Genomic DNA, 25,000 nt, shown 5'->3' on the forward strand with positions numbered 1-25,000 from the left:
GATGTCCAGCTTCATCTACACGTACCACCATGGCGTTGGAAGTTCTATGGTGACGGATGTCAGCTCGATGTTCGCTGATCCTGGTGCTGAAACCTCGCCCTGTTTCACCATAGTAAGCTGTATTGCAACTGCTGCAGGGTATGCGATATACAGCACTGTTAGGGTTGCTTCTGAGCTGCTTCTTGTCCCGTATCATGTCATGTATCTTTTTCCCGGATGTGCTGGTGATTTTCACATTATCGCCAAAGTATCTGCTAATCGTCTGGGAAATGTTACACGACGGTAATACGAGAAAATCATTAGAAGATGTAGGGTTTGGTTTCGTGAGAATATTCTCCACCTTCTTTCTGAGTAGTAATGGATATAATCATTTATGTTTGTAGGCTTCCTGTATACAGAGAAACGTAGGCCGTTGTCACCCCGATGGATCAGAGTGTCAAAGAATTCAGAAGTCATTATAGAGGATAAGAGTAAACAAAGAGTTAGCTGCACCCTGCTTTTCACATGAAAATGGAACATTTGAGAGATCATACACATAAATTTTTGACATGGCTCAATGTTTACTGACTGAGTCCAAATTACCCAAAGATATATGTGGTTATGCTGTGAAAGCTGCTTGTTACTCAGAAGACTCCAGCAGAAGACTCCAGCAGAAATGCATACTGGAAGACGGCCAAACATCAGCAAAATGAATATTTTGGGAGTAAGAAGTCTGCACATGAACAAGAGAAGAAGAAACTTGATCCCAAGAGTAAGGAAGGAATGATTAATAGTGGGCCATGATGACCAGAGCCCAGCCTACTTGTTTACTTTGCAGAATCTCAAACAGTAAAGAAAATATGATATGTAAAGTATATGGAAACTTAACCAATATAGCTGAACCATGGAATGATGAGTAAACCTCAGATGAAGATGACATCTTGGTGGAGACTAGACTTCAGCAAAAATCACTTCAAGGAAACCAAGGTGAGCCACCAGATAACCTAATTGAAGAAAGAAGATATTCAACTGAAGAAAGACAGAAACCTTCATGATTAGAGGACTACATTACTGATGAACTGGACGACAGCATCTCCAGTTTGACACATAATGGCTTTATACGTCATTGCTACTGAGTGTCACGTATCCCAGTACTAGTCACCTACGAAGAGGGTATTGCATCTCCAGAGGGACTGCAATGGAAGAAAGCAATGGACGAGGAAATCTTGTTTACTTCAGGACAATAACACCTATGACATTACCACACTGCCTGAGTCACATACAGCAGTAGGAAGATGGGTCCAGTGAAACCTGGACCAAACATCAAAGAAATATACATAGTAAGGTATGTCGCCAAAGGATATTCACAGGTAAAAGATGCTGACTACAGAGAAATTTTTGCACCAACAGCTTTATTGGATGTGGCTGTACCTATAAATATGGTAATACACCAAATGGATGTTAAAACAGCTTATTTGAATACTGATATAGATCATGAAATTTATGTAGAATAACCTGAATGTTTTGAGAAAAAAATAGTGATGGAAATGTTTTGTACTGTAAACTGTAAAAGTCACATGTGGTCTGAAACAAAGTGGCAATCACAGAGTTATCATTGTCTGTAACTAAAGCATGAAAGGTACAGTGATAATGTTGTGCTCTTATGGGTGGATGGCTTAATTATTGCCAGCAGTAACATGTCCCTGATGAACAATTATAAGAAATCTAGAATAACTAATTTAGGTAAACTAAACTTGTTTCTTGGAATGTCATATGTTACAGGTAAAAATTACATCAAGGTGAATCAAACCAAATATGTAGAAAAGATTTTGGACAGATTCAATGTGTCAGATTGTTATGCAAGATATATGCCACATGGAACCGCAATACATAGAGTAAAGTGCAGCAGTCATATATGCATTGACCAGTCAAACTTGCTTAATGCATGCAGGGAAGATGAGTTATTCTACCATATCAACAGTATAAATATGTATATGTATATATAGATGAATATTTGTGTGTGTGTATATTTATGTATATATATACACACAAGTATACATATTTGTGTTTATATGTGTGTATGTGTGCACGTGTACATAATATATATACACATATGCATATGTTTATATATGTGTCTATGTATATGTATATATATATTATATGTATATAATAAATATATTATGTGTATAACGTGTATATATATATAACATAAATATGCACATACACACACATATATGCACATTATATATATAATATGCATGTATGTATATATATTATATTTGTTATATATTGTATATTGTATGTATATATTGTATATATATATTTTTACACATTTACATATATTTATATGTATGTACATATATATGTATACATAAATATGTGTGTGTGTGTACATATATATAGATATATATATTTATATATTTAATATATATTTATGTATATACGCATATGTATATACATATATGTACATATATGTACATATATATATATATACATATATATATATATATATAGCATGCATATATATATATAAACATACATGTATGACTATATATATATATCTAGGTAGATATAAATATATGTTTATGTATATATATACCTATATACTTTGTATGTATATTTTTACATACTTTTATGTATCTGTGAATAAATAAATATACATATGGACATATATATACATAAATGTATATACAGACATATGCATATCCATATATAGACTTCTATATATTTGTAAATCATATATATATATACACATGCATATATATACATATACACAAAAATGTTTATGTATAAATGTATAAATCTACAGATTTTTGTATACATATATACGTATAAATGCAAATATGCAAATGCTTTTCATATGTATCCTGTGCATATGGAATGCCCCTGATTTTTTTCCTAAAGTCGGAGTTCGACAAAACATAGCTCGAATAAATTTTAATTTTTGGGATGAATATTTGCCAAAGAGAACCTCCACTTTAAAATTGCGTGCGATTTCCCCCATATATGATTTCGAAATGTGATCCTCAGTGTCGTTCACTCGGAATGACTTTGCAAAAGTTAAGTGTGACTGGATATTTGTATAAAAAATATTTCAATGCGCTGGGACTTCTCAGTATAGGCGGGTTTGGGTCGGTGGTCGGCAAAGAAAAGCATACTTACCTGGCACAGGAGATACCGTGATCACGAAGGCGGTTTTCCCAGGGTGAGGCTCACCATTGCACTCCGGTGGCGCTGACCCCTGCGATTAACCCAAATGTGGTTAACTCGAGTGTGCAATTTTTGGTAGCGGGGGACTGCGTTCGCGCTATCCCCCTCATTATAACTCGTTACACACAAGTCTTGGACGGTAGACCCACATTTAAATCGTTACCGAGTTGAATATTCTTGGATAACGTAGCAGCACTTTATAGCTTTTTATTTAATATATTTCGGTTACTTCATATGATAAGCTAACCCAAACTTGCCCGATTATTCTTAATTATACAGATAAGTTACTTTTGATTTTGCATGAAAATATTGATAAGTATTCTGAAATCAACTACCGAATATTTGAACGACTGGAGGTAAAAAAAAAAAAAAAAAAAAAAAAAAAAAAAAGAATTAAAAATGTATATATATACATATTTTTTGTTTATTGATATAGGTACGTTAGTTAATGACATCTATGTTTAGACGCTTTAACTATGTTTTGGCAGCAGTGGGTCGGAACACAAAATATTAAACTTGAATAGTTGGAAAACATGGGTAGCAACAGTTTTCTACTGTTAACAACTAATTTTCAAAAAGTTTCGTTGTGTATGTCAGAATGTTTTGCCTAATTTTCTAACGATAGTTTTCTGTGTAGCTGTACAACTAATATAAATGGAAAATTAATGTTTTAGCTGAGGATGAAAGTGGGTTGACGCTTATGTGGTCTAACTCAAGAGTAGTATAAATGTCCAGACTTTTTATTGTCAGGTTAGTTCAGGTCACTTATTTTCTTTTTGCTGTGCTTATGTTGATTATGAACCCACCGAAGTGGGCTATATAAAAAATTGAGTAAGACTCATTGAGTTGTTCCCCTCCACGGAAATCTTTAGTAAAAGGCGAAAGATTTATGCGTTTTGAAGGGAAACCAGAGTTACATAAGAAAGGTAAGCGAATTGGCCAACAACGGTAAACCGAGGACTCGTAGAGCGATGAGTATAAGGGCAAGAAAGACATCTTGAAATAAACATTATTGTTATTTTATCTAACAAGGATTAGCACTCACAAAAGTGTGTGGTTATATTTGCATTAACCAAGTATATATGCCAGGTAGTTTGAACGTGATTGAATTTAACAATTAAAATTGAAAGCTCGCATATGAAGAGGAATGTAGTTCTTTTAAATAATTAACCACCGAGATGATGGTTTAAAGATACATGAACCTTTTGATTCCCGTATCATACTATCTTAGAGTACCTAGATATGTGCACCTTGAATTTTATTGGAGATGGATTGGAATAGGTTCTGAAGAAATATACATTTATTGTTCATATAGTTTAGTTTAGACCCTGTTCCACGTTATTTGATATGTATAAAAGTCTAGTTTTAAACTGTATAGTATATATCTTATGTTTAGATATATATTATTTAGATATAATATAGGTGTAGAGTAGGCAGATACTATAAAATGAGCAAACTACGTGCACATATTGCACCATACATATACCAACATATGAACACAGGAAAATCCGTTGTAGGAGAACAAAGTCATCAGTAAAATGTAGTCTAAGAGTGAATTTATAATGTGAAAGTATGATCATACTTTATAGGATCACTTCTATAGTGCGATTGCCGGGTTTCTCGCCGAGATTCTCGGAATATATTCAACCACGATGAGGACTGTTAGTGTAATCCTCTGAGCGGGAAGCTGCTCTCAAGTGTTTTACTTGAGAGATTTGATGACCGTTCTGACTCGGTTTACCGATGTTCAGAGGAGGATGACACAGGCTGAGTGGTTGAATATCAATCCACAAGAAGTATTCTTGAACTTTTGAAAACTCCTGATAAGGAGAAAAAAAAAAATATCTGAGAGAATGAAAACTTGCCGCTTCTTGGCTCTCAAAATCCCAAAACTGAGTACCTGTAACTGAAATGAAGTTTGACTGCTTATAATTAATGTAACTATTTTCGTGATTTCAAATGTTTAAACCAAATTCAATTAATAAATAACTTTTTCGAAAATGTACACTTACTAGACAAGCAGCACTATTGCAAATCATAATTGTGCTTGTCTACTTTGATGTCATTATCAGTAATGCTGCCACTATCATTACAAGGTCCATCCCGCTAGTTGAATTTTAATTTCAAGAAGTTTTTCAGCAGTTTTGCAGGATTTTTTCCAGGCCTAAAACTATTTTTCAAGGATGTATTTTGAACACAATATGACACACAAGTTTTTAAGAGGTATACAATACAAATTCCTATTAGTACTTGTCTTTGAGCACTAAACTATCGAAATAGAGAATACAACTAGAGCAAGAGTGAATATAATGGTCCACGGGTGTGCTCTTTGAGCACTAAACTATCGAAATAGAGAATACAACTAGAGCAAGAGTGAATATAATGGTCCACGGGTGTGTGACAAAACAAAGTAATCAAATCTCTGGAACCAAGGGTGTAACATGAAAATGATTCTTTTCATTTTATATCATGACACAGACGCTTTTCCTAAAATGAGTCAGCCAATGTAAATTTCCATGACTTTTCCAAGATTTCCTTTTGAAAATTCATTTTTCAAGATTTTCCGGACCTGGACAAAATAAATGCTGGAATTTCATATTATACACGAAATCCCTTTATTACTATTACTATTCTTGAGTTCTGTACCCCCTGTTTTACTCCATGTAAATATGTGACTTGGTAGCAGGAATATTGTAAAGGTATGAATGAACCTGAAATCGTGCTTAACATTTGACACGAATCGTAATTATGTATACCAAGCATCCTTACAGTAGAGGATAATAATGTGTAAATTGATTAGTAGAACATTACGAGATATTTCGTTTTAGTACAGAATATTAATCACCTGGAAATCCAGGCAAAGTGGTATAAAATCGTAAATTTGTCAAATATTCAATGTTAAGCTTAACTCGCTGAACATGATGTGACAAGTATAGCATATCAAACTAATCAATTCTGTTGGTTTGATTCTCTTGATTATCCGCGTAATGTTTGACTCTGTCATGGAGTGTATTTGTATTTTTGTATAAAAGTGAATTACCACATTATTTCATCCTATGCACTTATGCAACGTGGAAGCAAAACTGTAAAGCGTCACTCAACTATTGAGAGAGGAGCTACTGTCCAATATTGACAATACATATAAATTAAACAATTAGTTGATATACTCCTTAGAGATTTGGCCAATTGTCAATGTAATTTCTATGAAAGCCATTGTAGAGTATGGTTCCCCTGGTGTTATGTGAGTATAGTAGGTTCAAGTCCTTGTATTTACATTTCTGTATAAAAATGCGTCACTATGTGTTTCTAACTTGCACTTGATATGGACAGTAGCTGACGAAGTCAAGGTATTACAGAGTAGAAATGGTCATTTACAGACACCTAATTTGAAATGATAGTAATATTGGTAATATAAATCTGATATTGCGTTCATATAACTGAGATTCATATCTTAATTATAAGTAGATTAATCCAGAGGTACTAGCGACCCATGGCAAAGGTGTAGTAAACCACTAGAAATCAGTGTGACATTTTTCCGTTCATCTTTAACAGAAATCACACGACCGACATATAATGTTATCCGAAAAGTTTATACAAGGTTTTGATTAAAATCCTCGGTGGGATTGGAACAGGTTTGAAGGTACTGTATTACCTGGCCGATTTTCGACAACGTTGTAGGAAAGCGCCACCGACTCCTGTTTACAGAGTGGACTTTGGTGTCCACTTTGATTTTAATAATTTTAATTTGTTGGAATGATATCCTCCCCGGAGGGAGTGGACCAATCCCGGAGGTACTGCAATACCGGGCCGATCCGCGGCAAAGGTGGAGCAAGCCCCTAGCACTTCGCCATTTTCCAAAAATCAGTTTAATATCGTAGATCCCACATGGGGATCGTATCAGATATTAAGCTGATAAGAACAGATACTACACTTTGATCTTAGCCAAAAGGCCGAGAAGCGATACTGAAAGAAGATTGAAAGTGTGTCCTAGAAAATGTTTCTGTAGACTTGCTAGTGAAGTTCTTTATAGATAGCAGGGCGTAAACGACATGACGTTGGAAATTATTTAAATCTTGATTGCCATATGAGAATGTTTCCTATATGAAAATTCGAGCGTTGGATAACTTCATCGGACTCCAAAGAAAGTACATGTGGGCAAAAACTTTTAGCTTTTTAACCAACCGCCACAAAACTTCTATTAAGATATACCCACGCACGCCCACACTAATAAGCGCACATCACATGTCTCACCTCACACTTATAGACACGCACGTGCGTAAACATACTGTATATATATATATATTATCATGTATGTGTGTACATATTCAATTTTGCATAATAGTAAACGACCACAGAATGTTTACGAAAGTATTCCCATAAAAACGACTTGTACGTTTTCTATTGGTAAATTGTTTTTAAACCTGCCAAAAATACATTTTACTAAATTTGATTATACTTCCCATATGATATTAGCCTAGCGTAATATAATGGAGATCTAGTGCATACCTAAATGAACACTAAATTCATATATTACATATATGCGAACATGTAAATTCACCTCAATATTACATTTATGCGACCACATATCTGTATATAATGGATGCGTGGATGGATTCGATGGATATATGTGTGAATGTGTGCGAAATGCGCATACATGTGTATACGTACGTCGTATAGAATGATCAATTAATGCCACAAAAAAAAAAAAAAAAAACAATCACTACGATATGTAATGGGTAATTTACTTTCAATGCCTTGTAAATGAACGTTTTGTTACTATACACTGTTTTGAAATATAATATTTCATTCACTAGGAGTTTCTTCGAAGTCAAGGTGTTACAGAGTAGAAATGGTCATTTACAGACACCTAATTTGAAATGATAGTAATATTGGTAATATAAATCTGATATTGCGTTCATATAACTGAGATTCATATCTTAATTATAAGTAGATTAATCCAGAGGTACTAGCGACCCATGGCAAAGGTGTAGTAAACCACTAGAAATCAGTGTGACATTTTTCCATTCATTTCTAACAGAAATCACGCGACCGACATATAATGTTATCCAAAAAGTTTATACAAGGTTTTGATTAAAATCCTCGGTGGGATTGGAACAGGTTTGAAGGTACTGTATTACCTGGCCGATTTTCGACAACGTTGTAGGAAAGCGCCACCGACTCCTGTTTACAGAGTGGACTTTGGTGTCCACTTTGATTTTAATAATTTTAATTTGTTGGAATGATATCCTCCCCGGAGGGAGTGGACCAATCCCGGAGGTACTGCAATACCGGGCCGATCCGCGGCAAAGGTGGAGCAAGCCCCTAGCACTTCGCCATTTTCCAAAAATCAGTTTAATATCGTAGATCCCACATGGGGATCGTATCAGATATTAAGCTGATAAGAACAGATACTACACTTTGATCTTAGCCAAAAGGCCGAGAAGCTTTTTTTTTGTTTGTTGTTTGTTGGATTTCTTGGCTATCAACCAGCGGCATGTGGCCAAGGTTATTAAGCCAATGGATCCTATTTATTCTTTCAATCTATATAAGGTCATAAAGTTTTGTCTCCCTTAAAAAAGTGATTACTTTACTGATGATCTTTTCGTCATCTGATAAAAGATTTGATGTTGTTAAATCTTTATTTTTTAATCGGAAATAGTTTATTATTTTTTGTCTTTGGTTATTGTATTGTTGACAAGTTGTGAGAATGTGATTGATGGTTTTGGTGCTATTGCAGATTTGGCATCGTGGAGGGAAATTTTTTTCAATGTAGGGAGTGAGGTGGGTATATCTTGAGGCGTTGACCCTAAGGCGGGCCAACACCACCTCCTCCCTTCTGTCTTTCCTGTGGGATGTGTCCCACAGGTCTATAGTTTGCTTCGTTTTGTTTGTGAGTTGGAGGTTGGTCCACTCACTTTGCCACAGGAGATGTATTTTTGCTTTTATAAGAGACACAAAACACCTGAGATCTGTACGAACTATGGTAGTGTCCAGATCGCCAGTTGACCCGGCTAGTTTGTCAGCCTGTTCATTACCATGGATACCAGAGTGACCTGGTACCCATATTAGTTTGATTGATTTGTTGGCACCGTGTAACTTACGAATGATATTACCCAGCAATTCATTTTTAGTTGTTTCTAAGGATTTAATAGCTTTAAGTGAACTTAACGAATCTGAAAAAATGACTATTCTATCGTGGGTCGTCGATAGTGCAAAATCAATAGCTTTATCAATGGCAAAAAGTTCAGCAAGAAAAATCGATGTATGATTCGGCAGTCTAAACTTTAGTTCACATTCAGTCGACCATACACCCGCACCTACACACTCATCTGTCTTGGAGCCGTCGGTATATATATGAAAAAAGGATAGATGTTTAATAAGGATCTCTCTGAACCTCTGGCGTACCTCACCCTCCGGCGCCATGGCCTTGGCTGATGGAAGCCAGGCTTCCATGATAGAAAAATTGGGGGTTTCCCATGGCGCTATGTTTGACTTAACCAGGGTATCGATGGTAGAGAGATCTATACCGACTTTCTCGACGAGGTCGTGGAGTCTCGTGGCAAAGGGCCTAGTGCCTCCATTGCCATTAGGGTGGCTCGGGTCTCGAGCCACCTTTGCGGCATAGGTCAGTGCTAACTGGCCGCGTCTGAGTCGGAGGGGAGGTACTCCTGACTCCACCTCAAGACGCTCGATCCGAGTACATTTCAGGGCTCCAAGACACACACGCAAACAAGCATTCTGCACAACATCCAATCCTTTCAAACTTGTTTTCGATGCCGAGCCATACACGATTGACCCATAATCTACTTTAGACCTAATCAGGGCTTTATACACCATTAGCAAAGACTGTCTATCAGCTCCCCATTTATTACCAGAAATGCACTTTAATAAATTTAGTGCTCTTTGACATTTATTCTTTAATTGACCAATGTGGTCCTTCCAATTGAGTCTACTATCAAAAAGTAGCCCAAGAAATCTTGCAGAATTTTGAATAGGTATTGGGTGGTTGTCTAGAGTTAGCCTGATGTTCGGCTTCCTCCTATGTGAAAAAATTTCCCCAATACTCTTTCTAGTGGAAAACTTAAAACCCCACTGGAGGCCCCAGTTATGAATCATATCCAGTGCCAATTGGATGCGATTTGCTGAGAATTCTGCATTATTGCTGGAATGCCATAATGCACAATCATCAGCGTACAGTGAGTATTTAAGATTCCGAGGAGGAGCTGGTAAGATGTCATTAATCATACATAGAAATAATGTAGGTGACAAGACACTTCCTTGTGGGACCCCGTTTGCCTGGACAAAAATGTCCGAAAAAGTGACATTGTCAGAAAATAATTTGACAGAAAAAGTTCTGTCAGAAATGAAATTTTGAATAAAACAAGGCAAGTTTCCACGTAATCCGAAAGCATAAAGTTTTCTGAGTAGGCCATATCGCCATGTCATGTCGTAGGCTTTTTCTATATCTAAAAATACTGAAATCAGATAATCTTTTTTGGCAATTGCCTCTTGAATATGACTGTCCAGCTTTACTAGCTGATCGAGAGTTTGGCGTCCCTTTCGGAAACCGCACTGCTCGTCAACTAGTAAATTACTGGAATTTAAAAAATGCAATAGCCTACTATTAACAATTCTTTCCATGACCTTGCATAAGCAACTTGTCAACGCAATTGGGCGGTAGGAGATGGCAAATCTGGGATTACCCCCTCCTTTCAATATGGGAATGATGTGGGCGAAGTGCCATGAGTTTGGAAAAGAGTGGCTTTTCCAAATTTCATTGTACACTTCTAGCAACTTAATCATGTCATCATGATTAAGATGCTTTATCATCTCATATCGAATCTCATCGGGGCCTGGGGATGTTCCTCTACAGGCTTCTAGGGCTCGGACAAGCTCATTCATTGTAAGATCTTGGTTGTAATCAAAGTCATCTCCTGTGGCAAAGTGAATTGGTTGCAGCTCAGCCGCTTCCTTGATGGGCAGGAATGCGTGATGATAGTTTGCTGAGCTGCTTGTATGAGAGAACTGCCTGGCGAGTGCATTAGCAACGTCTCTAGGGGAATCGATGTTATTTCCCTCTTCAATGATGTTATTTATTTTAAAAGATGTTTTTTTCTTATTGATTTTATTGATAGTGGACCAAACCTCTGATGTTTTTGTGTTACTGTTAATAGTAGAGACAAAGCTCCGCCAGGAGTCTCTTTTTGCTTGTCTAATTACTCTACGAGCCCTAGCTCTTGCTTGTTTATAGTTGCAAAAGTTCTCATTTGTGATGTTATTTTGGAAAAGCCTGTAGGCCTTATTGCGTCGGCACAGCGCCCTGCGGCAATCTGGTGTCCACCATGGAACTCTATGCTTAACGCTATCCGTCGAAGTTTTAGGAATAGATAGCAAAGCTGCTTCTATAATCGAATTCTGAATATTGTTTACTTTATCATCAATGGTTTCTCCTACAAGTTCGAGCTTGACGCTCCTTGTGAAGGCGACCCAGTCTGCTTTTTTTACGTTAAATTTAGGCGCTGAAGGCGTTCTCACTGTGTCGCATGAATATTTAATCAAAATAGGAAGATGATCGCTTCCCAACGAGTCGTCAATGGTGTGCCACAGGCACTTGGCTGCTATTGATGAAGAGACCAGTGATATATCTATAAAGCTTAAATTCCCGGTATTATCGTCCACCCGCGTGGGACTACCATCATTCAGAAGGACTAATTCAGACTCGTTAATCAGCTTAACTACTTGCTCACCTCTACCATCCACCCGTAGGGAACCCCATAACGTATGATGAGCATTGAAATCACCTAAAATTACTTTATTTTGTGGCAGACGTTCCTGAAGAGCAAAGAGCTCATCATAGATTATCACTTTATCAGGCGGACAATAAACTGAACATATAGCCAGATACGTGCCATTAATTTTTACTTTGCATGCGACAAACTCCAAAGTAGAATCAATAGTCACTTCTGTAAAAGGGAGGCTTTGGTGGATGTACATGGCGACTCCGCCTCCACCCCTACCCTCACGATCCTTCCGACATAAATGGTAGTTCCTGAGTGATACGACCTCGTCAGAGACGAGGTTTGTCAAATGAGTTTCTTGGAGAACGATAATATCGGGAGCATAGGACGAGGCTAATAATTTAAGGTCATTTACTTTAGATCTAATACTTCGACAGTTCCATTGTATAATGGTTGACGCGATGATTACGTTTTATGAGGTTTGGAAGTGCCTTGTCCACCAGTTTTAATTTTCTTTTTATGGGAGGGAGGCGCCTCCTCTCCCTCGCTTCCCGGGGACCTCTCACGGGATGGTTTGGAGACAGAAGCCTCCATGTCCTGCACCTCCTGGCGAGGGAGACGACTGACAGACTGCGACCTGCTTCTCTCTCGAGAAACCGATCGCGAGCCAGACGAAGTCCTCACAGGAGTAGCCCGGACGGGAAGGTGCGCTCCGGACTGTGATTCGGTGTCTGCTTCCTTAAGATGTTTAGGCTGGGTTGATGCAGCCATTTGATCGACCAATTTTGTCAGTTGATAAACTTTAATATTTAATTCTTTAACGGTTTGTTTGAGTTCGGCAATTTCCTGATCCTTAGCTGCAAGCTGTTGACTGATATCACTTGTACTAGGGTTGTTGCTAGTTACCGCTGCAGCATAGGAAGTATCGGGTTTGTGTGTCAAACTTTCCACTTTCCTCTTAGCTTCAGTATAACTAACTTCATGCTTTCTCATATATGCCAATGTTTCAGTCTCCTTCTTCAGGATGCTGCACTCGGCAGATCCTGAATGATGGGGACCTTCACAGTTAGCACATTTAGAAACTTTGCTAGTACATGTGATGGTGTCATGGGCTTCAGCACATTTACGGCAAGTGAATTTAGAAGAATCTTTGTCAATACATCTTAATGAGGTGTGTCCGAATTTTTGGCATCTGTTACAATGCATTGGCTTTTGGACATAAGGTCTTACTTGTACACGTTCATAACCGACGTTGACATATTCAGGGATTTTATTCAAGGCAAAAGTCAAAAAACACAGTCCAGTTTTCGTTCGCACATTCCCGTCCTTCTTGGTCATACAATGAACGTCCACTACGTCTTGGTCCTTCATGCTCTCAAGAATTTCACTTTCATCCATCGTCCTCAAATCCCTGTGAAAGATTACTCCCTTACAGGTATTTGGGCCAATAGGAATAGTTACTTTTACTCGAAGATCATGAATTTGCGTCAGCTTAAGTAAATCCTTAATCTGGGAGTTGTATTGTACTTTAACAAGGAGGCTTCCATCTCGCAATTTTTTAACAAAATCAAAGTCGCCGTCCACTTGACCATCAAGGACCTTTTTGATGATAAAGGGGTTCACGTTCAAAAGCGACTGATTTTCATTCACGCATTTTACATTCGCGAACCTTGCATTCTGGGTGGGGATTGTGAAAAGTGGTCGTCTCGTCTTGTCATTAGTGGGGGTACCATTGTTCGTCATCAGATTTGTCTTAGAAGGGTCGTTAGTCGCCCCTCCTCCTTTAGGAGGAGAAGGGGTAGCCGGGGAGTCATTCATTCTGGGTATCGGACCAGGTCCGACCCCTCTGCTCAAAGTCGTAGTCCTGAAGGGACAAATAACCTCTTAACTGTTGTTATCAACCTAACTGCAATAGCTAAGAGAGTGGATCAGTATTTCGTCCTCTACCCCCTCAGTGGAAGCCTGGTTGCGTTCTCCAGTACCACAGAGGGATCGAGTTATGTGTGGGACACTTCCTTACCGCCGAACTTGCCTAGGCGAAGGACGGTAATTCAATGCCCACCCCCCAAGCGAATACGGGAGTTCACGAGGAACTCCGGTAGGCTCAGGAAAGTCACATTATAAGGAAAAGAAAGCAGTACCAAAGAAAAAGTGCGCCCAAATGACGCCCCAGACTACTGGGCCTCCCTACCCAGGGGTCAAAGCCACAAGGGCTACCCTGGTGTAGAAGAGAGCTGCGGGTCTGGGGTGGGGTGCTGACTACTACTACTGTAGCCTCGTGTCACCTGCAAATACAAAGCACTGAAGGTGCTGGCAAAGCACAATGATGGTTCTGTAATTACAGGATTTTACTTTATTTCAATTTACGTTAAGAAAAACTCAGGAACAACAATGTCAAGCGAGACAAGAGGCCCCGGGCTCCAGGGTAGCTCAAGTGGCACAAGACTTATTAGTTTGTTGCTACTGTGTTAGACAGGGTGTTTACTCTACAAGAGTTCGAACACGAGTGCCGAGAAGCGATACTGAAAGAAGATTGAAAGTGTGTCCTAGAAAATGTTTCTGTAGACTTGCTAGTGAAGTTCTTTATAGATAGCAGGGCGTAAACGACATGACGTTGGAAATTATTTAAATCTTGATTGCCATATGAGAATGTTTCCTATATGAAAATTCGAGCATTGGATAACTTCATCGGACTCCAAAGAAAGTACATGTGGGCAAAAACTTTTAGCTTTTTAACCAACCGCCACAAAACTTCTATTAAGATATACCCACGCACGCCCACACTAATAAGCGCACCTCACATGTCTCACCTCACACTTATAGACACGCACGTGCGTAAACATACTGTATATATATATATATATTATCATGTATGTGTGTACATATTCAATTTTGCATAATAGTAAATGACCACAGAATGTTTACGAAAGTATTCCCATAAAAACGACTTGTACGTTTTCTATTGGTAAATTGTTTTTAAACCTGCCAAAAATACATTTTACTAAATTTGATTATACTTCCCATATGATATTAGCCTAGCGTAATATAATGGAGATCTAGTGCATACCTAAATGAACACTAAATTCATATATTACATATATGCGAACATGTAAATTCACCTCAATATTACATTTATGCGACCACATATCTGTATATAATGGATGCGTGGATGGATTCGATGGATATATGTGTGAATGTGTGCGAAATGCGCATACATGTGTATACGTACGTCGTATAGAATGATCAATTAATGCCACAAAAAAAAAAAATCACTACGATATGTAATGGGTAATTTACTTTCAATGCCTTGTAAATGAACGTTTTGTTTCTATACACTGTTTTGAAATATAATATTTCATTCACTAGGAGTTTCTTCGAAGTCAAGGTGTTACAGAGTAGAAATGGTCATTTACAGACACCTAATTTGAAATGATAGTAATATTGGTAATATAAATCTGATATTGCGTTCATATAACTGAGATTCATATCTTAATTATAAGTAGATTAATCCAGAGGTACTAGCGACCCATGGCAAAGGTGTAGTAAACCACTAGAAATCAGTGTGACATTTTTCCATTCATTTCTAACAGAAATCACGCGACCGACATATAATGTTATCCAAAAAGTTTATACAAGGTTTTGATTAAAATCCTCGGTGGGATTGGAACAGGTTTGAAGGTACTGTATTACCTGACCGATTCTCGACAACGTTGTAGGAAAGCGTCACCGACTCCTGTTTACAGAGTGGACTTTGGTGTCCTGCAAATTTTAATTATTTTAATTTGTTGGAATGATATCCTCCCCGGAGGGAGTGGACCAATCCCGGAGGTACTGCAATACCGGGCCGATCCGCGGCAAAGGTGGAGCAAGCCCCTAGCACTTCGCCATTTTCCAAAAATCAGTTTAATATCGTAGATCCCACATGGGGATCGTATCAGATATTAAGCTGATAAGAACAGATACTACACTTTGATCTTAGCCAAAAGGCCGAGAAGCGATACTGAAAGAAGATTGAAAGTGTGTCCTAGAAAATGTTTCTGTAGACTTGCTAGTGAAGTTCTTTATAGATAGCAGGGCGTAAACGACAAGACATTGGAATTTTTTTAAAACTGTAATATTTGTATAAAGTTGTGTAGTGCTTGTGGTAACCTTAATACCAATATAAGTGGATGGAGGACATATATGAAGAATATATTGAAACAAATCTTATTAATTTATTTAAAGAAGATCAACGCGTGTAATATGAATTGTATACTCAGGATTATATTAGATGTGTATATACATATATATATATATATATATTAATATATTGTTTTATATTTATATACATATTGATATTTATATATGTATATGTTACATATATATTTACTTATATTAATATATATATATATTTGTGTATATATATATTTACATATGTATAGATTAAAAGATATTGTGCAGATTTACCAGTCCTTTGTTGGCAAAATATGAAATATGCTTCTTTCATTGTGACGCCAAATATGTTGCCTAGGATTTTATGTGAAGTTTGGAAAAAATATATTTTACCATAGAATATCCATCACATAAAAAAATCGAAGATATTGATACTTCGTGTTGCCGCAGGGACTCAAAAACAAGTATTATATAATCCTACGTCAAGGCGGTGGTATTGGAATGGGTTCTGAAGAAATGTACATATATTGTTCATATAGTTTACTTTAGTCCCTGTGCCATTATTTGATTATATGTATAAATGTCTTGTTTTAAACTATGCATAGTATATACCTTATGTTTCCCTCTATATTTTACTGTATAGCATTTGATGAAATAAGTGTAGATTAGGCAGATACTATAAAATGGGCAAACTACGTCCACTGAGAATGAATTTAGAAGATGAAAGTATGGTCATACTTTATAGGATCACTTCTATAGTGCAATTACCGGGTTTCTCGCCGAGATTCTCGGAATATATTCAACCACGATGAGGACTGTTAGTGTAATCCTCTGAGCGGGAAGCGGTTCTCAAGTGTTTTGCTTGAGAGATTGATGACCGTTCTGACTTGGTTTACCGATGTTCAGAGGAGGATGACAGGCTGAGTGGTTGAATATCAATCCACAAGAAGTATTCTTGAACTTTTGAAAACTGATAAGGAGAAAAAAAAGTCATTTAAAAAGAGGTAAACTTTTTGGTTCGTGGCTTTCAAAATCCAAATTCGAGTCACAGCTTATAATTAATGTAAATATTTCCGTGATTTCAAGTGTTTAAACCAAATTTCCATTATTAAATATCTTTTCCTCAAATGTGGCTTACTCTGATGTCATTATTATCACTAATGTTGCTGCCACAGTGTTACTACAGGGTCCTTCCCCCTATTTGAATTTGAAACTCAAGGACTTTTCCAGGGCTTTTTCCAGGTTCAAACATTTTTTCAAAGGTGTAATTTAAACAAAATATGACATCAGGTTTTTAAGAGGTATACAAGAAAAGGTAAAAATGGATGGCAGCTTTACGTAATTTTTCATAACTATTTTTCATGTACTTTTTTCTTATTTTCAACCAATACTCTGTAATAAACTGTCTTCAATACTTGTCCCCAAACACTCAACTATTGAAATAGAGAGAATAACTAGAGCAACAGTGAATATAATGGTCCACAGAAATGTGTGACAAAACTAATTAAATCTCCGGAACCTAGGGTGTAACATGAAACAACGATTCATTGAATTTTGTATCATGACAGACACTTTTCATGAAAAAAGTGAGTTATCCAATATAAATTTCCACTTTTCCAGATTTTCAGTAACTGGAAAGTGACACTGCTGGGATTTTTTTTTTTTTATTATTATTATTTTTTTTTTTTTACAGGAATTACAGGTGACGCAAGGGCCCTTTTATAACTATTGCAGTGGGTAATTACCTTCTTGAGTTCTTTACCCCCTCTTTTACTTCATGTAAATGTGTTACTTGGTAGCAGCAATAATGTAAAGATCTGAATGAATCTGAAATCGTGCTTAACAACGGCCCCGAATCGTGGTCTTTCGTCTTAGTACAGAATACTAACAGACTGTAAATGTAGGCAAAGTGATATAAAATTGTAAACGTAAAAATGGATGGCAGCTTTACGTAATTTTACATAACCTTTTTTCATGTACTTTTTTCTTATTTTCAACCAATACTCTGTAATAAACTCTCATCAGTACTTGTCCTCAAACACTCAACTATTGAAATAGAGAGAATAACTAGAGCAACAGTGAATATAATGGTCCACAGAAATGTGTGACAAAACTAATTAAATCTCCGGAACCTAGGGTGTAACATGATACAACGATTCTTTGCATTTTGTATCATGACAGACGCTTTTCATGAAAAAAGTGAGTTATCCATTGTAAATTTCCACTTTTCCAGATTTTCAGTACCTTGAAAGTGACACTGCTGGGATTTTTTTTTTTTTTTTTTTTTTTTTTTTTATTACAGTAATTGCAGGTGACGGAAGGACCCTTTTATAACTATTGCAGTGGGTAATTACCTTGAGTTCTGTACCCACTCTTTTACTTCATGTAAGTGTGTTACTTGGTAGCAGCAATAATGTAAAGATCTGAATGAATCGAAAATTGTGCTTAACAACGGTCACGAATCGTGGTCTTTCGTCTTAGTACAGAATACTAACTGACTGTAAATGTAGGCAAAGTGATATAAAATTGTAAACGCTTCAAACGTTCTATGTTAAAATTAGCTCGCTGAACATGATGTGACAACTGTAGCATATCAAGCTAGGCAAGTGTGTTCAGTGGATCGTGTGGTCTAATGGTTAGGTTCTCTGGGTTTTACGTGTAGAGTATGTTTGAGTTTGTGATGGAGGGTATTTCTATTTCAGTATAAGAATTAATTAGTGCATTACTGTATCTTATTCACTTAAATGTTTGTGGGACTTAGATGCCTCATGGAGTGGGAAGGCATGCGGGTATTTCACACACTTCGAGTTTAAGGTGATAGTAACATTATTGAGTATACAATATCGACAACTGCTTCATATATTTCATCAATTAAAATCTCAGAATCCGAGAGGTACTGCAATACCTCCGATCCACGGTGAAATCCTCGTTGGGAATGTATGAGGTTTGAAGGTATTATATTACCTGGCCAATTGCCGACAACGGTGTTGGAATGGCGTAAAGCGTCACCAACTCCTGTATACAGAGATGACTCTGGTATCCTGCAAATTTCAATCATTGAATTTAGTTTATTGGAATGATATCCTCCCCGGAGGGAGTGGACCAATCCCGGAGGTACTGCAATACCGGGCCGATCCGCGGCAAAGGTGGAGCAAGCCCCTAGCACTTCGCCATTTTCCAAAAATCAGTTTAATATCGTAGATCCCACATGGAGATCGTATCAGATATTAAGCTGATAAGAACAGATACTACACTTTGATCTTAGCCAAAAGGCCGAGAAGCGATACTGAAAGAAAGTTGAAAGTGTGTCCTAGAAAATGTTTCTGGGAACTTGCTAGTGAAGTTCTTTATAGATAGCAGGGCGTAAACGACATGACGTTGGAAATTATTTAAATCTTGATTGCCATATGAGAATGTTTCCTATATGAACATTCGAAAAAAACTGTTGCTAGGATTTTCAACGTTGGATAACTTCATCGGACTCTAAAGAAAGTACATGTGGGCAAAAACGTTTAGCTTTTTAACCAACTGCCACAAAACCTCTATTAAGATATACCCACGCACGCCCACACTAATAAGCGCACCTCACATGTCCGCATACATATGCACGGCCGCACTTATAGACACGCACGTTCGTAAACATACTGTGTAAATATATATATATATATCATTTATGTGTGTACATATATATTTTTTCATAAAAGTAAACGACCACATAATGTTTACGCAAGTATACCCGTAAAAAAATCTTTAAACCTGCCATAAATACATTTTATTAAATTTAATTATACTTCCCATATGATATTAGCCTAGCGTAATATAATGGAGATCTAGTGCATATCTAAATGAACATTAAAATCATATATTATATATATGCAAATATGTATATTCATCTCGATATTGCATTTATGCGAACATGTATATCCATCTGTATTTATGCATGTGTGGATGGATATGTGTGTATGTGTGTAAGTGCGCGTACATGGCTATACGTATGTCATATAGAATTATAAATTAATGCCACAAAACAAACAAAACAAAAAAAACATTCACTCTACGATATGTAATGGACAATTTACATTCAATGCCTTGTAAATGAACGTCTTGTTTCTAAACACTGTTTTGAAATATGTTTCATTCACTAGGAGTTTCTTTCGGAAAACTAAAATCAAACTGTAATATATGTATACAATATTGTAGTGCTCGTGGGCTTCTCAGTATAAGCGGGCGTGGGTCGATGCGTGGCTTCGGAGAGCATACTTACCTGGCACAGGAGATACCGTGATCACGAAGGCGGTTTTCCCAGGGCGAGGCTCACCATTGCACTCCGGTGGCGCTGACCCCTGCGATTAACCCAAATGTGGTTAACTCGAGTGTGCAATTTTTGGTAGCGGGGGACTGCGTTCGCGCTATCCCCCTTACAATATTGGTTTTACCAAAAAATTATCCTTAGCCACCTTCTTCGCTTGCTTCTTCGTTAGGTTAGTTTGTCATAGCAGCCCACTGGAAGAAAAGTGCCTAATGATTACACCACTGATATATTATTCCGAAATCACACAAATATTACAAATCACTCGTTCGAGGATATTGATGTATATCGTAAACGTGTAAAAGTATCGAAATGCAGAAGGAAATTCAGATTAGTATCATGGTAGTCTTTATTTTGGGAACAATAAAGCATTTTTACCATTCAATTAATATGCATGGTTATTGGGCAATATTATAGGTGCTGTGAATCGGTCTTTTAATGAGGAATAATGAACAGTTGATCTAAATGTAGATGTAAATGAGATGTGTGTATGCTAGAATATGAATGCAACTATACTGTTTGTTTTTTTTTCTGTGCGAAAGCTCATTATGTTTAGCTTAATTTTCTTCATTATTGAATTTTCTAAGTTCTAATTCAAGAAAGAAAGACTCAGTTAATATGAAAATCTATGTTCCTTATAATATAGACTATGTATTTCAATTATAAGCTTATATTTTGTTTGAACCCAGGGAAGTGGGCTATAGAGAAATTGAGTAAGACTCATCGAGTTGTTCCACTCCACGGAAGTATTTAGTAAAAGGCAAAAGATTTATCCGTTATGAAGGGAAACCAGAGCTAACAAATGGGAACCTTAGTACCAATAAAAATGGATCGAGTGCATATAAGAAAGTATAGGCTAAGAAACTTATATTGAAAGAAATCTTGCTATTTTGTTTGATAAAAATCAACTCATGTAATAGGAATTGTATATTCATGATATACTAAATGTGTATAAATATACATGAATATATATATTTATATATATTATATATATATACATATTGATATTTATATATGTATAAATATATGTTTATATATATTACATATAGATTTACTAATATTAATGTACATATATATTTTAAATATTTAAAAAAAATATATATATATTCCGGAGCCTTGTCAGCGTTTTAATCTTGTAAAATCTATAACAACTTGCCAATTTCATATTACCATTATTATTATGACAGAAAATTAATTCAGATATAACAATATACAGTTGTCAAATCCTAATTTTCGTAAAAAATATATATAGAACTCTACGAATGTGAAGCAGCGCTATTCATGGCATTGCGACCACACCACACAGCGACGCGAACATTCCAAATATTTGTTTTTGATATGACGGTCGTGTTGTAAGGGTGAAAACTGCTTGGCCACAGAAGCGAAGGACACGGAAGCATCGACTATGCAGTAGACATTTTCCAAAGTCGACTTTGGTTTTCTTTGCAGTTTATTCGGCGTTAACCTTTCACAAGTTTTGATGTCTATCAGGAAAACTATAAGTAAAAGCGAGGAATACAACTGACAGTCTTACAATAGTGCCTTACGGTAAGAGTCCGTTTTAAGTAATCCTAACTAATAACACACACAGGACAACCTGTATTTTATTAATTCATTAGAGGAGAGTGAGGGAGTTAGAGTGACAAGCTTCACGAATTCCCACATCCCATTATTCATTAAAAGGGAGAAGCAGTAATTAGTTCTTTCAATGTAAGACTATATACATTAATACAAAAGCAGTTCAAAGTTCTATGCATGTGAAGAGAGATGTATAAGCTTCAAACACATTTTTACATTTTGTAATGAGAATGAGGTCTTAAATGATGTACGACAATGTTTACACAAGATAGCCAATGAGAGCGTCAGATATCACGAGTCTACCAATCACAACCCCGGGTGCTATCGCCATGTTTCTCTGCGACAGTGTTTACACAAGCTAGCCAACGAGAGAGTCGAATGTCACGAGTTACCCAATCACAATGTTGGGTTTCTTTCAATTCCTTGTCGCAGGGAAATTTGTCAGTCGTCCTTGAGAAAGAAAAGAGTGAACTTGGAGTACTTGTGGTGTGTTCGGGAGAAGCGACAATAAATATAAATATCTTAATGTGTGACACAGAATAAAGGTATACGGGATTGTGTATTGTTACGCACATATATATATATATTGGAAGGAGGAGTGCTTCTGAAATCCCGATAGTTGTGAGAATGTGCTCATGTATTTTTATTTTCATGCAGTGTGTGTAAGGTCAATTATCGTTATTAGCACGGGTGCGCCTAGTGTGTATGTCTTCCAATGTTTTTGTAGAGAAGTAGTGGCATGAGGAGCAAGTGATATTGAAATAGAGTTGTCGAAAGCTTATCAAAGGAAATGTGTCACCGTCACCATTTTTTACAAGAAATTGTGGCAAAGAGTTCTGGGAAAAGACTAAACTACATAAAATGTAAGTATCACATATGTCTTAGTTTTAAGTCCTTTGTATTTTACGGTACAATTGGCGGTGTGTGTGTCAGAAATGTTCTTGTGTGAGTTAATTGATATATTACAGCTATAGTTGTTAACAATGGCATTTACGTGATAATGACTAGTTGGGAAATCATCGTTATTTCGAATGCTCTCTTCCTCGTTAGATAACTAGCTTCGTAATGGTTTGCTTGTTTTCCAGTTATAACAAAATTAAACTTGTCACACATGAGTCATGGGGAAGGGGGGGGGGGGGGGGTAAGCGCACAGTGTACTAGGGAGATCGGTGAACCCTATGTTGCTTGGGTATGCATGATGGAACTGCGATACCCTTTTCAGAAAGCTGGATTTAGCCTTACTAGCGATGTTTTCATTCTTTTTCTTACGATAATTTTTTTCTTACTGGTGTAACTAGCATAACTAGCAAAGTTAGTTTCCGCATTCACCACCATAGTTACCAAAGAAGTGGGGACGCCATTGATTGCCGTTACCTGATGTTAAGTTAGATCGCGCTCCATCATCATTATATCATCCTTTTCATTGTCACAATCATATCATTATCATATAAACTGACAGTTAAATAATCGTTGTCCAGCACCATTTTATACAACTGTAATCGTGTGTATTGCTAATACTAATAGTATTTCAGTATTATCACTGTTGTTATGAAAGTCAGGTCATTGAACACAGTATGAAATTTTCGGCCATATTGATCTATTTAATGCAATCCGACCTTATCCGAATTAGCCGCACTCGCACGACCTTCGGTGTCGGGCGAGCACGCAAGTAAAATGATATATATAGAGATATACATGTGTAGATAGGTTAAATATAAAATGTAACATGATACCAAAATAAATTGCATTAAAAGCAAGAATATTGATTATCAAAGAGTTTGTTTGCTGGCGTGTGTGCCTACGCTCCTGTGTCTATGCCTGTGTGTATCTGCGTCCCTGTGTATGTGTATTCAATCAAAATATTGTACCAATATATACCACACGTTTGAAGGCAACAGAGAATTGCGTATCACGTCCAGCAAAATTACAACCCAAATAACTTTTTTAATCGATTTAGACTGACAGGACACACACACACACCCACACACGCACACGCACACACACACACACACACACGCACACACACACACACGCACACACACACACACACACACACACACACACACACACACACACACACACACACACACACACGCGCGCGCACACACACGCGCACGCACACGCACACGCACACGCACACGCACACGCACACGCACACGCACACGCACACGCACACGCACACGCACACGCACACACGGACGCACACGCACACACGGACGCACGCACACGGACGCACGCACGTACGTACGTATACACGCACACACACACGGATGCACGCACGTACGTATGTATACAAGCATACACACGCACACATACACGGATGCACGCACGTAGACACACACGTACACACATGTACACACCCACCAATACACATGTACATACACCCACACACACTTTTTCAGAATCATTCAGCAAGTTGCTAAACAGGCGCCTACTATGCTTAGATGGCGACATGCAAAATATTAGACAAATCAAAAAATATCTACTATTCGCTGGGATGAGGTACGGCGGCCTCAGCCGGCCTGGCTGTGACCCGCATGAACCACGGAAGGGCATTTCGGTTCATCCGACATAATGGCAGAATCAAACATAGGGTAACTTAGGTCATTGCGAATGATTCCTGGGGACTTCCGTAAAGATTCCCAGTCACTATGCATTTCCATATAAACTTGTGCTACCTTAATAATGCACATTACTCGCTCGCCTATATTGTGGTGACGATCTCGTCAGTGGCAATATGGCACTTCGACGTGGTGGGTTGCGCAGTGCCGATACACATATACTGAAAGAGTTTGGTACCATTGATGTTTTGCCACCTAGACCACTGACGAAGAGTGACATTCTTGCTCGATACTGTGCGTTAAAAGGACATGGTAACCAGACATTAAAATGATGCTCAAAAGATAGCTTGCAATGCAATAATTTGGCTATTACGGAATCTCAGATTTTATCCAAGATGCAGGCGGAAATTGCTGTGCTGTATAGCAAATTCTACGACTCCATCAGATATGTATCACTGAAGACAAAATTCTCG

The 25,000-nt window shown here is 37.3% G+C and overlaps 10 non-coding genes across 10 annotated transcripts; 4 read left to right on the top strand and 6 right to left on the bottom strand.

Annotated features, from left to right (window-relative positions):
- The first annotated feature begins 3,133 nt into the window (after positions 1 to 3,133).
- On the top strand, positions 3,134 to 3,296 carry LOC125030061. The gene has a single exon (XR_007115262.1). It is a non-coding gene; the product is annotated as a U1 spliceosomal RNA (small nuclear RNA).
- Positions 3,297 to 3,987: 691 nt separating this feature from the next.
- On the bottom strand, positions 3,988 to 4,105 carry LOC125030160. Its single transcript, XR_007115349.1, has one exon. It is a non-coding gene; the product is annotated as a U5 spliceosomal RNA (small nuclear RNA).
- Positions 4,106 to 4,761: 656 nt separating this feature from the next.
- On the top strand, positions 4,762 to 4,965 carry LOC125030118. Its single transcript, XR_007115311.1, has one exon. It is a non-coding gene; the product is annotated as a small nucleolar RNA U3 (small nucleolar RNA).
- Positions 4,966 to 6,958: 1,993 nt separating this feature from the next.
- On the bottom strand, positions 6,959 to 7,151 carry LOC125030089. The gene has a single exon (XR_007115287.1). It is a non-coding gene; the product is annotated as a U2 spliceosomal RNA (small nuclear RNA).
- Positions 7,152 to 8,444: 1,293 nt separating this feature from the next.
- LOC125030107 lies at positions 8,445 to 8,637 on the bottom strand. Its single transcript, XR_007115303.1, has one exon. It is a non-coding gene; the product is annotated as a U2 spliceosomal RNA (small nuclear RNA).
- A 7,096-nt stretch (positions 8,638 to 15,733) lies between these two features.
- On the bottom strand, positions 15,734 to 15,926 carry LOC125030091. The gene has a single exon (XR_007115288.1). It is a non-coding gene; the product is annotated as a U2 spliceosomal RNA (small nuclear RNA).
- Positions 15,927 to 16,807: 881 nt separating this feature from the next.
- LOC125030138 lies at positions 16,808 to 17,008 on the top strand. Its single transcript, XR_007115330.1, has one exon. It is a non-coding gene; the product is annotated as a small nucleolar RNA U3 (small nucleolar RNA).
- A 2,163-nt stretch (positions 17,009 to 19,171) lies between these two features.
- LOC125030105 lies at positions 19,172 to 19,364 on the bottom strand. Its single transcript, XR_007115302.1, has one exon. It is a non-coding gene; the product is annotated as a U2 spliceosomal RNA (small nuclear RNA).
- A 971-nt stretch (positions 19,365 to 20,335) lies between these two features.
- Positions 20,336 to 20,498, top strand: LOC125030062. The gene has a single exon (XR_007115263.1). It is a non-coding gene; the product is annotated as a U1 spliceosomal RNA (small nuclear RNA).
- A 571-nt stretch (positions 20,499 to 21,069) lies between these two features.
- LOC125030173 lies at positions 21,070 to 21,186 on the bottom strand. Its single transcript, XR_007115361.1, has one exon. It is a non-coding gene; the product is annotated as a U5 spliceosomal RNA (small nuclear RNA).
- Between the last annotated feature and the right edge of the window lie 3,814 nt (positions 21,187 to 25,000).

This window comes from Penaeus chinensis, chromosome 10 (assembly GCF_019202785.1).
Source record: "Penaeus chinensis breed Huanghai No. 1 chromosome 10, ASM1920278v2, whole genome shotgun sequence".
Lineage (NCBI taxonomy): Eukaryota > Metazoa > Arthropoda > Malacostraca > Decapoda > Penaeidae > Penaeus > Penaeus chinensis.